Consider the following 17,426-nt stretch of genomic DNA (forward strand, 5'->3'; position numbering starts at 1 on the left):
CTTAACATTTCCTGGTATTGGAATCTGTGTTAAGTACTTGTAACTGTGCAACTGTGGAGCTGCAATGATGAAGAATGCAAAAATGTAAACAAGTGTACAAGTTTAAAAAAGTTGCTTTACTACATTGTGTCATCATTACAAGTGAGAAAAATACTGCATAAGCCAATAAATGGTTGACTGTTTACATCGCTTATCATGGTTACATGTCAGGATAATATATCTAGCCATAATACTCTAGATGCCACTGCTTTGAGATCCCAATGCTCAGGTTATCGATCGGTCTCGGCAGTGCACAGTCCTCGGCATACTTGAGGCGATCTTCCATGCAAAGCCAATCCGTGAGCCAAGATCTTACTGTTGTTGTAAGATATCCTTGAATCTCAACGGGATTTTGATTTTCCATATTCTTCACAATGCAGAAAGTGCTTGGAGGATTCCACAGCTGCTTGTAGTGTGTGCCATCCACTAGAATTGTGGACGTTGTCATGCAGCTTCGCTGTGCCATGTAGAGAAAAAGAGTAGAGAAATGCAAGCTAAACTTCTTTGAAGCCCACACATTTAGTGAGCAACGATCAGGGCTTGTTAACAGGCCAAGTTTAATTATTAATGTATGCCAGATGCGGCTTAAAACAGATACCTCAATGATGCCAAAAATGATTATGCTTGAAGTGAGCACAAATGGGAGTTTATGGCTAGAACTATAGTGCTTGAAGTGCTCTACCGGCCTGTCTTTACGGCTTGTCGATTGGAGCTACGGTGAAGAAGTTATGGCAGTTCGAAGTTTGAGTCGATTGCAGATCCGTACCAGATTGGGCAACTGCAACTGAGGTGACAAAAATAAAATGAATGCACGGGCCTGAAGTTCTCAATTTGTGGAGCATGTCGGTCTTTTCGGATCACAGATGGGAGTTATGGTTGCTAGGTTATGGACCGTTAAAGATTCTCCGAGGGCCGGTTCCGTGCCAGTTTAGTCGGCGCGGTCGGAGTGCCATTTGGGAGTTCTAGAGTAGCAACCAGGGTTTCGAATGCAGTAGAATAAGTGCTCAAGATAGCAGTGCTTTGGTTGAGATGTAAGCTAGATGTGATGCTCTTCAGAGAGCACAATAAATGCTTAAGTGGAATCTTTTTAAGGTCGTCTCTTGATACGGGCAATAGATTTCATGATGAGGTTTCTCGACGGGGGCCGCTGAAGAAAGATGTTGTGCTTGGGGATGCTTTAGTCGGTGTGTATGTTAGGCAATGCCTTTAGCCAAATTTGGTGCCTTTACGAAAGCTTGTCTTGATTTAGTCGATATGCATATTAAATAAGGTGCCCTTTGAATTGCCCGAGGATGTCGTGTTTGGCATTGCCTTGGCCAGCATGTATACCAAATGGGGTACCGTTTTAAGGGCCACCCATGAGCCATAAATCATAACAAAGCATGGCCGCCCAATTTATGAAGCCCAAGGCAAGTGAACCCAAGCCTAGCCCGCCCAAAGCCAATTTAATGGCCACCCAAAATAAAGAAGGTCGGAAACAAAAGAAATAAAGGAGGCCATGGCCTCTGGCGAACGGGCAGTAGCGCAGGGGGGTGCAAGGAGGCTCGCGTTGGGCTACAAAAGGCTCGGACGAGCTCGCTACAGCGAGAAAAATGCTTAGGAGCTTGGCGTGCAGAAATTCGGTCAAATTTTTGGTGGATTTGACGCAGGCGGGATCCGGGCTGCCACGTCAGCAGGGGGGTTTTTTACGCCTCCCTAGCAACGATGGCGCCGTCATTGCTAAGGGAGGGGAGAGGGCTATTAATAGGGTTTTTTTTTTGCATGAGAAGTGTGTGGAGAAGCAAACGAGCAAGGGAAGAAGAAGGAAGCCTCTCTCTCTCCATCATATACTTGAGAAGAGTTCTTACTCTCTCTCTCTCTCTCTCTCTCTCTCTCTCTCTCTCTCTCTCTCTCTCTCTCTCTCTCTCACTCTCTTTCTCTCTCTCGGCCCTTGGGAAGAAAAGGGAAGGAAGCTCGGACAGGATCCTGCTTGCTTTCTCTCATCATCGTAAGGAGCAAAAGAAATCTCTCTCTCTCTCTCGCTCTCGAGCTAAGGATGAGGCCGAAGGACCTTGGACGAGGAAGCTTGTCAAAGCAAGCAAAGCAAATATGAAAGAGCGTGAACTTTGGTCGAAGGAGCAAGAATCCCGGAGGAACTTAAGCAATAGAGCTTGAGAAAAAATCTTGTTAAGGCTTAAGCAAGCTGAGGCAAGAAGACATTCCAAGCAAGGCCAGAGCAAGCCAAAGAGGAGAAGGCGGATCTCGGAAAGGGAAAGGATGCTTGGCAAGAGCAGATAAGCAGATTCCGGCAAGATAAGGTACTCAAGAAAAAGAGATTCGGAGCACCAAAGGCGATCAGAGCAAGTGGATTAGAGGAGACGTTAAAATTCATAAACGGCAGGAAGATAAGTAAGTGCAAGGGCACAAAGCAGGATAATCAATAACTACTGAAGCTTGATGATTGATGTAGTGAGTAGAATTGAAGAATGCAGAATCCACGGCGCATTTGAAGCAGATGAAGCAACATGAGGAAAATTTCCATAACCGTCATCACCTAAAAATTGATTTAACATTCTGATAAGCCCCAGTGTCGTTAACGGCCCGGTTAATACTGTAAAGCGGGAGCTTAAACTCCTAGTTAGCAAATGATCCAAGTGACGGCCCTGTTAACAGCCAGCCTTGGCTAAGGACTAAGTTGTACTCAAGGTAATAATCAATTAATTGATGATTGCGGTGATTGGCAGAGCTGTCATTGTCTCTTGTTCTCTCTTTCACACCTCCCACAGCCAGAGGCCCGGCGCCTGTGCGGCTCACGTAGCGAACACATATCCCCCGACAACGTAGCAGTGTACTGACCTCTTTTCTCCCAGAAGTCACTTAGCTTCTTGTAAAATACAGGCTTTCCACCAGTTATCTTGATTGTAGCATCTCTTACACAATCCTATTGTGCAAGAATTTCCTTGAATTAGGGAAACTAATCACGAAAGCAGGCACTCAACAGGTTTTTTTCTTTAGTCTTCATGGAGCAGGTCCACACAAATACATCAAAGTGCACAAGGCACCAGTACAAGAATGCAGGTGCATCCCTTTTATACCTATAAGAAACCCCTGCTTTGTCTACAATTTCTAGATCATTCTAGTAGACAGGCTTTTATAAATGGTACCTCTTGTCTAATGAAGTCAGCAGGACACCATTAATATCAAGGATTAGAGCTGGCTTACTCTTAAACAATATGTTCCCAAGATCCTCCCATGGATGAGACACCGTCCCATCATCGTTCCTAACATAATCTGCAACACCACCTGCACCTCCTCCATCCTCCCTTTGCCGAGACCGCGTCCCATCATCGTGCCTTACATATTCTATACCACCTGCACCAATTGCACAGCATGCATCACCACCTGTATCCACAAATGCATCACCATCTTCCTGAGGTGAATCAGACTTTTCATTGGTAATCTCTGTGTCCTCACCCGCACCAACTATCCCACCTGCACAACTTGCTTCACCACCTGCATCCATAGATGCATCACCATCTTCCCAAGGTGATTCAGACTTTTCAATGATAATGTTTGTGTCTTCACCTGCATCCACAGATGCGTCACCATCTTCCCGAGGTGGTTTAGACTTATCAATTTTAATTTCTGTGTCATCACCTGCACCAACTGCACAACTTGCATCACCACCTGCATCCACAGATGCATCACCATTTTCCCTTCCTGGTTCAGACTTTTTCATGATAATCTCCGTGTCCTCACCTGTACTGAGGACAAAAAACTCCGTGTTTTTATCCTCTTGGTCATCAATGCTGCTAGCACATGGGACTTGGTTCTCAACTCCTAATGAACCATCTAGATCAGGAGGGTCTTTCATAGTAGACTATGCTATCATACTTATTATGTGATCAATATTGTCAATGTTACTAGTGGCAGCATCTGAACATAAAAAAAATAATGAGATAAACAACAATGATGGACAGGACCAAAAAAATTTGATTTTGGCTTTCTTAATTCATAGGAAATGGAGAATTGTTACAAAGCCAAAAACGGCGACAAGATTTAGGAAAAGAGCCAAAAATGGGGATAGGCTACAAAGAAAAAATATTGAGACTATGTTTGGAGTCTTTTTCTAAATCTGGTTTTTGTAGCACCTTTTCTTCCAGATTCCATGTTACTATTTTCTCCAGTCTCTATGGCTAATTGGTCCTTTGATGTCTTTGTTTGCCCTTCTGCATCCTCTGTAGGCTTTTTGGCGGTTCCATCTGCAAGAGAGAAGAAACAATAAACAAGAATGAACCTTAAACAATATTATCTACCTTTAGGAAAAAACAAAACCAGAATTAACACCTGTCATATTTCGCTTTCTTTCCCTTTGCATCATTTGTATGGTCTGCAGGATGGAGGGACTGGTGTCTGTGGTGGCTGACACTTCATTGTCCTTCATTGATGAAGGAGAATTTTTTACTTGATCTCCATTCTCAGGACTATACTTCTCTAACACACCTTCCTTCTCAACTGTAGTCTCTGGCTCAGCCTCTATAGTCATGAAAAGTAATAAGGGATTCAGAACTTGCTGTTTCAAGTTACATGTAGCTACAGCATGACAGTGGAAGTTACCAGGCATGATAGTGGAAGCTACCAGGCAAGCACTGATAGCTACCACCACTATCCTGGTAGCTACCAATGCCACCCTGGTAGCTGGCTCACTGAGTGCTGCCAAGATGACATAGGGGCCACCAATGCTATCCTAGTAGTAAGCAATCTAACAATGGTGGTTAACAGAATAAAATCCTGGCAACAACCTTTATCTAAAACATATTCCTTCTCAGCATGTACCAACACCTTGAATTCTGTTCTTCACAATAAGAAATTAAGAACAAGTTATCAAGCTACATGCAGGTCAGCAGAAGCTACCAAGCAAACACTAATAATCTAGCAGTACTACCAGATGCTATCCTAGTAGCTACCTTGCCCCCTGCCATCATGGTAGCTTCAGATGCTATCATGGTAGCTACCAATGTTATCCTTGTAGGTACCTTCTCACTTGAAGGACTTCCTTGGCAAAATGGCAACTCATGGCAGAATGGTAGCTACCAATGCAATCCTGGTAGCCACCTTGTCACTTGCAGGACTTCCTTGGAAGAATGGCGGCTACCAATGCAATCCTGGTAGCCACCTTGTCAATTCCAGGACTTCCTTGGCATAATGGCAGATCATGGCAGAATGGTAGCTACCACTATTATATTGGTAGCTACCAGGGTTGACAGTGAGAACTTCCTTGTCACCAGCAAGAGTTCCATGGTAAAACAATAGCTAACGGAAGAATGGTAGCTACCTTGCCACCAGCAAGACTTCCATGGGAGAATAGCAGCTCATGGAAGAATGGTAGCCTGGTAGCTAGCCTTACGAGGATTAGCATGATAGCTGCCATTATGAGAGTGGTAGCCACAGTATTGTACTAGTAGCTACCAGTCTTGTATTAGTAGCTACAATTAGCAGGGTTCCCTTGATAACGGAAACAACAAAAAAATAAAAATTTAAGCTCAATGCTACAAAATACAGGAGGGTGTATACCATGGTCCATGCTTAACGGCACTGATGAGGGTTTGGTGTTTGATTGCACTCCTTGGAAATTGGCATTTGTACTGCCGAGGATCACCAAAGACCGCATGGTATGCAAAATTAGTTGCATGCATCCCATCTCCATGCATGTTTCTTTGCTTGCAACAAGATGGCGAAAACAGTACATGTGAACGGCATGATTGCAGGGCAAGGAAAACATGCCAAGTGCATCGTCGTCATACATCGTCAACCCATAAGCACTACAAACTTTGTCCAAAGGCAAGGTGGCCATATCCACAGGTGGAACTTTTAGCGGAGGTGCAAAGAAATTTTTTTTATTTCTTTTGACCTGCATGGTCTTCACAAAATCCATCCACGCCTATGCACACTCCTATGTAAAATCTCTCTCCTTTAGAGCACTATCCATGGCATCAAGTGGTGCCTTTTCCTCAATTACCACTTGCAATTTTTGGAGTGTTAGTGACAACATGCCGATAGTATTTTTAAGTTGCTCCACCTTCATTGCATCCACAACATCGACGCTACCTTCTGCCTTTAGTAATGCAGCCTCTGCATCTTTCAACTGGCCTCTGAGATCTTCCACTAGGAGGTTGGCACCTTTTTCGGTGCACATCAGCCTGAAGCAATTCCAGCTTCTTACAAGATTCATTATACTCTGACAATGCAAAAGAATGCTTGCTTACAACCATGTTGTAAACAGTATCTAACTCTGTAAGAGATAGTGGACCAAATAAATTCTTTTTCTGCACATCATCCACTGTATTAATCGGAGTTTCTTGGGGTGCCTCCAAATGATCTAGAGTCCTCGTCATTCGCCGCGAAGTGTTAGGGGCAGAGGAGGAATGGAAAGTTGCCCATCGCTGCTTCTTTGCATGTAATTTTCCTGGATCCATATTTGTGACAATACTTTTTGAAAACAAGGCCCAGTCAACCTGTCCCTTCAACTGCTCATATAGAAAGCCTCTAGCAAATCCTTTAGTCACCTCCATACCATAATTTCCAGGAGGTTCTTGATACACGGATGTGAACAATACATAAAACGTGTTCCAGAGCTCTAGCTTCACATCTCTACATTTTACTTTGTTGCCCCTCTTCGGCACCTCCTTAAAGCATTTCAACCAATCTTCGTTGGTGAAATCTGCCTTAGTCAGTAGTTGAGCATCCACTCCAGAGTTGGGGAGGTCATCTACTTCATGTGCTTGATGCTTTGTCATGCAAAAAACTGTCTTCCTTTCAAATGGCACATATGGAGTGCACCAACGGCCTTTGCCGTGTAAAATACAGGGAAAAACATATGACCATAGTTGTTTCCATACGGAGAACGCATACGGGTATGGAAGTATGATTGAAGTATGGTTCAACACTTAAGCTTGAAACATATACGACCATAAATTTACTGAAAACTTAGATAACTTAATGCATGGTGAGCATTTATAATATCACAATTTTACAAAAGTTTTCACATTAAACATCAGTTGTTGCATTGAGCAGGAGCAGAAGTAGGCTGGGCATGTGCATGAATAGGTGGTAAAACTACCTGTGTCCCAGACAGATAGATACCATGTAACTACCACCTTGGTAGTTCTTTGCTAAATGAACTTTTTGATTGGTAGTAGCTGGCTAACATAATGCTACCAACTTGTTATGTTTTTTGCAGAATGTTGAATGCTACAATCTTGATGATCTCTAATGCACTTTCCCTATATTAAATGAGTGTTGCAGGTGGTAGCTACCACACTGATAGAGTATCACTCATTGATGCTTCTTCATAGCACTATGATTTGCAATCCATACGAGTACGGTCCCAACTATGCACAAGACATGAATGCATGTGAAGCAAGCCAGTTGAAGGTCAGTAAAAAATGCAATGTGCACAAATATATCTTCTTGAATGCATGAATGCCTCTACACAGGTTTTCAATGCATGCCTCTACACGGGTTTTCAATGCAAGCTTGAATGCATGCATACTAGCTTATGGAGCTTGAATGCATCTACAAACATCTAGTCTCTAACTTAGGTTTGCTTCAAAGCAATTAGCTTAAGAGAGCTTACATGGACCTTGGAAACAAGTTACAACAATAAATTGTGCAAAGACAACCAGCAACACTAAGATGCAGTAGTACCTTAGTGTTGGGGGTTACAACATCTGCCATTTTTGAATGTTTCTTTGCTATAGGAGTGCAGGGCTTTGGTGAAGGAGTCAAGACCTTCTTCTTCCTCTTTCCAGTAGGGGAGTCCGAGGGTGGATCAGGCGAGGGAGATGAATGACGGGCCCTCTTCTGCCTCCCAGTAATTGTGGCTGATTTTGCTTCAGCTGCTTGGCCACCTGAGTTGCCCCCCCTCTGCAACCGACGAGCAGGAGGCGTCATGATTGTGGAGTAAGGTGGTACCCCCTGCACTACTTTCACACACACAGTTGAAACTGAAAAGATAATTTTTAAAGTTTTTAAATCCAACTCGCTGCTCAAGCCTTTTGATGAACAATTTTCAAATAAAACCTTATAAAATATTCTCAATGTTTACTCACCTAGCTACCAACAAGCCCACCCCCTTGCTACCACCCCCAAAAATGGGTAGCTAGTGTACCACCTATTCATGCATCCATCCAGTTGAGGACATGGCTACTAGCCATGCCATCTCAATGGTTGAGGCAGCTGCCTATGGGTTGAAGGTGGCCCCTATCCTGCGAAGTTCACTTAGTAAAAATGTAACCTATCACGTGAGTTCAACAGAAGGGTATTTAAAGTTCTTAAAACTTATAGAAGGGTATTATTTTTTAAAATTTGAAACAAACTTACATATTTTTTAAAAAAAGGATACATTATATTCTTAACAAAATTCACAAATAAGGGGTTTTATAAATACGTCTTGAACGCACATGATATGGTAGTTTTACACATAGTGAACCCCGCGAGGACCCTATAAAGCAAAGAGGAGTCAAGGTTGGAGAAGAATAATCTAATAATATTGGAGAGCTATGGCCATGTGCTGGTACAACCAAAGTGTGTCAATCATAGAAAATGGCATGGAAAGATATGTGCAGGTGATGGATATTTTTCTATGCCTGGGCCATGGAGCAGGACCAGACAAGAAAAACCAAGCAAAGATAAAAAAAAACAAACTCCCAACCCAAGCCCACCAACAAGGAACTATGGCTGGAGATGTGCTGCTAAAATCTGCTACAAAGGAATATGTAATGCAGTCTCGGTGCCAGATTGTATCAATGATTATCCACGAACATGATCACTTAATAGTTCAGCAAAAAGGAAAAGAGAGAATGTTGTCTTTAGCTTGAAAGAGAGAGACGAAAATCAAGACGAGAACGAGATATTGTGAAATTATTGAACAATTTGAATAGTGAAAATATTGTTTTTACAGCAAGCTTTACAAAACTTATCTTTGGCTTCAAAACCTTTCGTCGATGTAGCTTCGTAGGCTTCCACTTTGCTTGAAGGTATCAGAGCTTACACCCTGTAGGGCAGCGCGAGAGGCTTACACCCAATAGGGCAGTGCGACAACAAGCTTACACCCTATAGGGCAGTGAAACTATTTTGTTCAGTAGCATCAAACACCCAGTTTTTCCCTCACAATGGCCTCCTCTCTCTCTTTCTTTCAACATCCCAAGCAAGTGCTCACATTCTCTCTCTTTTTGCCTTCATTGGCTATGCAAACCCAAACAGAGAGAGAGAATCTCTCTCTCTCTCTCTCGATCTCTTCTCGAATCTCTCTCTTTCCCTCCACATTCAATCATGGCATCTTCTCATGCCATCATGCAAAGAGAGTCTCGCTCTCTCCTCCCCCTCTTTTCGACTATGGGATCCCCCTTTGAGGATTTTAATAAAGTCAAAGGCTAAAAATAAAAGAAAAGAACATCTCTCTTCTCTCGCATTCAATTCACGACAGAGGTTTCTCGGTTACGGCCTGCACGCCCTCTCAGTCGGCTCAACCCGAAACTGGCGCCCTTTCCTCTTATTGGCCCTTGGCTCGTCATCTCCTGCTCCTCGTGTCGGTTTGCTATACCTCTGTTGCTCTCTCTCTCTCCTGCTCTCAATCATGGCTTGCATACCACCCCTGCCTGCAAACGGCGCCCCTCTCATGCTCGTCACCACCAGCAAAAATGCTCTCCTCCCTTGCTCTTGGCACAGCCAGAGCCTCAATCAACAACCCCTCTCATGGCGACCCTTTGGCACCTCGTGACTCCTGCTTGCGACCAAAACCGGTGCCTCTTCCTGCTCACGGCTCTTGTGGCCTGCTCGGTATGGCTTCCATAAGCCCTTGTCTCCCTGCAGCGCATCTCTACCCCTAGAAAAACACTCTATGCTCCCTCCTTGGCATGGCGACCAATCATGTCCCCCCCGGTTGTCAATAGGGTTGAGCCCTCTCTCTGTATGCCGGCAACCTCGCTCGGACTCTCCTCATCATGGCCTGGTAACCAAAACGAAGGTACGCTCGGCCTGGCTTGCTCTCTTGCTTCTTCGCCCTCCAGAACCCCCTGCAACCCGCGGTGCCTCTCTATCCCGATTGGCGTTCAGATCCGCCTCTTCACCAAATTCCCCGTTGTCTCTCGTCAGCATGCAAAAAAAAACATTAATATCACGTTTTCCAATTTAAGCAAGCCTTCTCAAACACTCTCGTTCACACCAGGCTTGGCCTACAGCGAGGCTCGTAGCCAAGCCTCATCCTCTCTCTCACATACGGCTTATCTCAACTCCCCCGGCTCTCTTTCATGCTTCTATCTCCTCATGGGCACCACACATAGGGGAATCCCTCAACCTATTGCGACCCCCCTCGGCCATCATGGTCCTCTTGTTCTCGGCAGCCTCGACATGGTTCAAAAACAACGCATATGGCTACCTCATCATGCTCAGTTCCCTTCCTCTGGACAACTTCAACATGCTTACACATTAAAAAAACATATAAAAGCCCATTTTTTATATTTGACAAAGGCTTCTCCGAACTCCCTTTGACAAACACACACACTCGCACAATACGATAAAGTCACAAATGATATGCAAAAAACAATAAGCGTCCATTGGTGGCCATCCTCTTCAAAGTCTTGCCCAGCTTCCTTTGTACACCTCTAGCAGTGACCGATCTCAATCTTTAGTCGTCAAGGTCGTGGACTTCATTGTAGCATTTCCAAGCATATCATACCCTGTCAAAACAACTCCTTGAAGCAGACCAAGTGAGATCATCGCCGTGAAAATTATGATAAAACAACCTTTCAAGCTCGCTTCAACACTCAAATCTCACGCAGATGCTCTGTTTCTTTGTCGAAATCCCCATGCCCTCAGCCAAAAAAAAGTGCAACAGCAGGCTAGCACAAGCGTGGAAAAAGGCTGGAGCAGCTAGGAAGATCATGGGCTAACAGGTAGCAGCGGAGATGTATGACTGATGCGGTTTATAGGCCAAGAAGGGATTTATAAGGGGCTAATTCAAAGAGCAAGTGAAGGAGATGCGAGATGCAGGCTTTGGGTCCAAGAATGTTGAGCTTGAAGTGATGAAGGAGCAGGTCCAGACGGCTCATCAAACAGAGCTACGGTGCCCAAGTTATTAAAGGTTGAAGGTTCAGTGTGTTGCAGATTCTTGCCGAGAAGGGCAGTTGAGGACAGGTGGTCCAAGTGGAATTCAGGGTAAAGGTGTGTAGTGCTTGATTTATGGAGCCTACCCATCTTTTCAGATTGCAGATCGGAGCAACAAATTGCAGTTTATGGCTAGTTAAAGTTTTGCAAGGGGCTAGGCTGGTACCCACTTGGCCACATGAGGAGTCGTGCCATCTGGCATGTTTTGGATTGCAACTGAGTTTGAGAAGGTGCTATGTAGTGTATGGAGCTAGAAAAAGTTGACTGCACGACAAACGGAGCCAGAAGCAGGAAGTTAAAGTAGTCTGAAAGTCGAATGCATTAGTTTGCGATTGGTTGCATATGACTTTCTCGGTTTTTGCGGCCTCAGTTCGGGGGCTCGGCGATTTGTGAAGTGTTGAAAGAGCCAGGGGTTTGGAAGCCGACATAGTGTGTTTGCAGCTGGGCTATGTGGACCGGGAACAGGAACTCAAGGCCACAAATGGCAGAACTTTAAAGTTGAAGGGCACCCCATAAAAGGGACTATTTTTCATAAAATTGGTTTTTTTGAAGTCTTTGGAGGTGGGTGAGCTGGGAGCCGCCACGTGTTGCATGGAAAATCCCACATGGAAGGCAAGCAGTTGGATGGGCAGTGTACATAGGCAGCAACTTGAGCCCATAGTAGAGCATGGAGTAGAGTGGGAGCTCTTGTGTTGCGTGGATATGGCGACCCATTGAGGCACTATGCAGTGGTGGTGCAAGAGAGCCTGGCGGAGGTTTTGACTAGCCGTTGGAGCATGGGGTGGTCCTACCCGACGGTGCTCTCACTATGGTGGTAACGCGAATATGACGTGGAAATATTTAGGGGACTAGTCACGCAGGCCCATCGCCGCTAAGTATTTTGAAGGCAAGGTGCCGCCCCCAATAGCGATATCGCTATTTCTCACTAAGGGGAGGGTTCTTGCGAGCAGTGATTCAAACAAGAGAATAAGGAATTTGAGGGGGTCCCACGTCCAATGAAAGAAGAGAGAGAGATGGAGTCACAAAGCCAACTAAGGGAAGGATCACGCAGCAAGGGAGATAGAGAGAGAGTTCGACGGCTTAGAGGGGCAATCCCGCCCACCACAAAGTTCAAGCCATGGGAAGAGAGACAGAGAGAGAACCAATCCAATAGGTGTTCAAAGGCCCAAAAAGGCAAGTGCAAGGGTGGTCAAATTGGGTAGAGAGGGATAGCATGCAATTGTTTCTAAAAATAAACTATGCCAAGTGTAAGCAATGCAAGGAAATTCCAAATGAAGCTGCACGTGAAGTGCATGAGATGGGAGGGTCACCCATTTTCTCTTTTTTAGTCTCCTAGACAGGCCCCTATAAAAGGATGTATACGTTCATTTTTTGGGGCTTTTTGCCATAGAGTCTTTTGGCTATTGGAGGGTTTTGTCTGTGTAGGATTTTGAGCCATTTTTTTGTTGCCGAGGTTCATGCCAGCAGTGTAGTGTTTGTATATGGTGCTTCATATGAGAGAAGGATATCTCCTACTATTTATTGGCATCATTCCCCCTTCTCTTCTGTGCTTGTGTGCATGCGTTTTCGGGAGTGTGTTGGTATGTGTGCCCCTCCGAAGTTGGTCTTGCAAAGGGAGATAGAGAGAGGCTGTGTGTGTGTGTGGAAGGTTTTGAATTGAGCGGAGCCGAGTGATTATGTCTATCTGGGCATTTCAAGGTGTGTGTGCGTATGGTTGTGTGCAAGCGGCGGTTTTCTTACGGGTGGTGTCAAGTTTTAAAGGTGAACTCTAGTGGATTGGGGAATTGTGTATACCCTAGGCTATAGCAAGGCTTTGTGTTGTGTGTTGGGTGTGTTCCGCTTTCCCCCTCTCCATCTGCTAGTGCCCCCACTAAGGATCTATCTGATGCTTTGATTTACGGTTTGAAGCGGTGTGCTTTAGCCAACAAAGTGGTTGGATGATGGTCAAGGTGTTGATGGTCGAATTTGAAGCTGGCAAAGATGGTGGAGCCAAGTTTTGGCCCCGTATTTACGGGCGTTGAAGATCCCAAGGATTGGTTGGCAGATTTTGAGTTATGGCTGATGTCGATGCATAAAGGTTGTAGACGATTCCGCTATTGATGCGAGGAAGTGCCAAGGTGTGGTGTGATGGTTTAAAGAGCACTGATCAAGAATCATGGCAAATATTGCAAAGCCACTTTTTGGAGTGGTTTCAAAAAGTGATTACATCGAAAGAAGCTGTTGCAAGGCTGAGGTGGTAGGCCAAGACGTAAGTAAGGATTTTTCTATTTTCATTGAGCAGTTTGAAGCATGTTAGAAGCAGTTAGAGGTTGCTATTCAGGTCAAAAGTAACCAGTATTTGAACTTTTCAAAGATGCTAGAGTGCTTGCATCTGAGGATTCGAGAAAAGGTGGAAGATGGTGCGGCTACCTATGAAGACATGGTCTATTTGGCAAAGATAAAGAGAAAAAATGTGAAGCAAAAGCTGGAATGGGGCGTGTTGAAGCCAACAAATTATGTGCCTGTTGCGGAGGTAGAAAAATGATCTTTGATTCAACCAAAGTTGGTTCCAGTTGTTTGAAATGCAGAGCCTGTTGAGGTAAGGCCTCCTGTTGGTTATGTTCCTTGGAGCTTTGGAGTTTGTGAAATGCATGTGCCGAGGGTGGACGAGCTTGTCAACAAGGAGAAGCTCCATGACGAGATGAACCAAGGTGCAAAAGCGGTAGTAGACGTGGAAATTCTAGTGCGGATTGAAGAAATAAAGTCGGTTCTTGTGGAAACTTTGTATGAAAAGGTAGTAGAATGCAATCGAGATGCAGATATTGAGGGTTCAGAAGTTGATGAAGAACGTGAGCAAAGTCGGGTAGATGGTCAAGATTTTGTGGAGCAACAAGCGGATGAAGATGCAGATACAAGGTCTGTATATGATGAAGGTGATGATGAAGATACATGCTTAATTAGCCGGGAGACAGGCGAGGAGGATAGAGTGGATGATTCCACATCCTATGACGGGGAGACGAAGTAAATGTAAAATTTGATGATGTGGTAGTAGTAGCCCATATGCAAGAAGAACAGAGAACAGAGCAAGCCAAGGTGCTTGATGAAGACCAAGTGGTGCGGTCTAGGCCTACAGATAATGGTATGCAGGTAAAGGTCACATGTGGTGCCATGCTAATGACTGTGCTGATGAAAGTGGAGGTGGAATGTGCCATGGCGGTGCAACATGTACAGAATCCCTCTAGGAGAGATAGAGCAGCCATGCCTATGGAGGAAGTCAAGGTGGATGCAAAAGGAAATGAGTCTCTCTTTTCCCAAGAGAAGCATGATTCAGCGATAGAAGAGGTGGTTGAAGCTAAAGAGCAAGAGGTGTTGTTCGACCTTGAACGGCCAGTTGACGAGGGGTTCGATGATGATGGAATTGAGAGTGTGGCCAAAGAGGAGGTTGTGTTGCCAAAGACGGTGGAGATTTCGATGCGGCACACATGTCTAGTGGTGGAGAAAGGAGAATTTCAAGCAGTGGCTTTACTTCCATTGAAGGTGTGTAAGATATGGTTGATGAATATGATGGTAGATACAACTATGCAACGGATGGTTCAATAGGTGAAGGGGTCTATGCTTGAGGCCTCCACTTTATTTGGTTGGGAGGGAGGGTCAGACGTGTGTTGGAGCTCGTTCTCACGTACATGTTCTTTTGATGGTATGCTTGATGTGGAGTAGACAATTTGCTGAGAGATACTTGAAGTGCTGAAGGTAGACTATGGGCAGCCTACACACATGGTGGTCTATGTGCTAGGGTACGGAACTATGGTGAGTAGTTACAGATGGGTGAAGGATATCCAAGGAAGGTATTTGATCTAGGCGAAAGCTATGTGATGCAGGGAGTGGGGCAACCCACTTGAAGGTTTTGCAGTAGAAAAAATAAAATTATGTACATATGATTCTGGTTTTCTCATAGTGTGTGCCAGGTTTTGCAGTTAGAAATGAAATAAGGATCTTTTGTGGTTGAGCATAAATAAGGATAGTGTGTGCGAGGTTTTGCAGTTATAAATGAAATAAGGATCTTTTGTGGTTGAGCATAAATGCTCAACTAGAGGGTGAGCAATGATGGTACAACCAAAGTGTGTTGACCATAGAAGATGGCATGAACATATATGTGTAGGGTAGCAAAAGCATGGAAAAAGGTTGGAGCAGCTAGGAAGATCATGGTCTGACAGGTAGCAGCGAAGATGTATGACTGATGCGGTTTATAGGCCAAGAAGGGCTTTATAAGGGGCTAATTTGAAGAGCATGTTAAGAAGATGTTATATGAAATCTCTGGGTCCAGGAATGTGGAGCTTGAAGTGATGAAGGCTCTGGTTCAAATAGCTCATCAAACAGAGCTATGGAGCCCAAGTTATTGAAGATTGAAGGTTCAGTGTGTTGCGAATTCTTGTCGAGTAGGGCAGTTGAGGATAGGTGGTCCAAGTGGAGGTCAGAGTATAGGTGTGTAGTGCTCGATTTATGGAGCCTACTCATCTTCTGAGATTGCAGATTGGAGCCATGGATTGGATTTTATGGCCAGTTAAAGTTTTACCGAGGGCTAGGCTGGTGCCCACATGGCCACATGGGGAGTTGTACCATCTGGCATGTATGGCCACACGGGGAGTCATGCCATCTGGCATGTTTTGGACCATGATAGAGTTTGAAAAGGTGCTATGTAGTGTATGGAGCTAGAAAGAGTTGACTGCAGGTCAAACGGAGCCCGGAGCAGGAAATTAAAGCAGTCTGAAAGTCGGGTGCATTAGTTTGGGATTGGTTGCATATGAATTTTGCGGTTTTTGCGGCCTCAGTTTGGGGGATCGGGGAATTTTGAAGTGCAGCAAGAGCCAGGGTTTTGCAAGCGGACATAGTGTGTCTGAGATGGGCTTTGCAGATCAGGAACAAGAATTCAGGGCCACAGATGGTAGAACTTTGAAGTTGAAGGGCACCCCAAAAAAGGGAGGTTTTTTTTTCATAAAATTGGTTTCTTGGAGGCTTTGGAGGTGGGTGAGCTGGGAGCCTCCACATGTTGCATGGGATATCCCACATGGGGGGCGAGCACTTGGATGGGAAGTGAACATAGGCAGCAACATGAGCCCATAGTAGAGCATGGAGTAGAGTGGGAGCTCTTGTGTTGCGTGCATGTGGCAGCCCATTGGGGCGCTGTGCAATGGTGGCGCAAGGGAGTCTGGCGGCAGTTTTGCCCGGCCGTTAGCACATGAGGTAGTCCTGCCGGGCGGTGCTCTCATTGTGGTGGTATCGCAAAGATGACATGGCAATACTTAGGGGACTAGTCCCGTAGGCCCAAGGCCGCCAAGTATTTTGGAAGGCAAGGTGCCCCCCCAATAGCGATCGCTATTTCTCACTAAGGGGAGGGGTCCAAGAGCGAGTCAGAGAAGAGACATAAGGAATTTTGAGGGGGTCCCACGTCCAATGATAGAAGAGAGAGAGAGGGAGTCACAAAGCAAACCAAGGGAAGGATCCCGCCGAGCAAGGGCGATAGAGAGAGAGTTCGATGGCTTAAAGGGGCAATCCCGCCTACCACAAATTTCAAGCCATGGTAAGAGAGAGAGAACCAATCTGAGAGGTGTTCAAAGGCCCAAAAGGGCAAGTGCAAGGGTGGTCAAATTGGATAGAGAGGAATAGCATGCAAATAAACTATGCTAGATGTAAGCAATGCAAGGAAATTCCAAATGAAGCTGTAAGTGAAGTGCACGAGATGGGAGCTCACCCATCTTTTCTATTTTAATATCCTAGACACACCCCTATAAAAGGTTGCATATGTTCATTTTTTGGGTTTTTTTGCCATTGGCTTTTTTCCATAGACTCTTTTCGCCATTGGTGGGTTTTGTCTGTGTAGGCTTTTGATCCATTGTTTTTCTTGCCGAGGTTCATGCCGGTAGTGTAGTGGTTGTATATGGTGTTGCATACGCAAGAAGGCTATCTTCTAATGTCTCTTGGCATCATTCCCACGTCCCCCTTCTCTTCTCTACTTGTGTGAAAGTGTTTATGCGCGTGTATCGATGTGTGTGCCCCTTGAAGTTGGTCGTGAAAAGGGAGATAGAGAGAGGTTGTTTGTGTGGAGAAGGTTGTGAATTGAGCGGAGCGGAGTGATTGTGTCTGCCAGGGCATTGCGAGGCGTGTGTGTGTATGGTTGTGTGCAAGCGGAAGTTTTCTTGTGGGTAGTGTTGAGTTTTGAAGGTAAACTCTAGTGGATTGGGGCGTTGTGTATACCTTGGGCTATA

General features: G+C 45.0%; 1 pseudogene; it reads right to left on the bottom strand.

The window, feature by feature from the left end:
* Positions 1-6,029: 6,029 nt before the first annotated feature.
* On the bottom strand, positions 6,030-6,815 carry LOC147426724 (uncharacterized; annotated as a pseudogene).
* Between the last annotated feature and the right edge of the window lie 10,611 nt (positions 6,816-17,426).

Source organism: Adiantum capillus-veneris, chromosome 24, assembly GCF_014529385.1.
Source record: "Adiantum capillus-veneris isolate H3 chromosome 24, ASM1452938v2, whole genome shotgun sequence".
NCBI classification, from domain to species: domain Eukaryota; kingdom Viridiplantae; phylum Streptophyta; class Polypodiopsida; order Polypodiales; family Pteridaceae; genus Adiantum; species Adiantum capillus-veneris.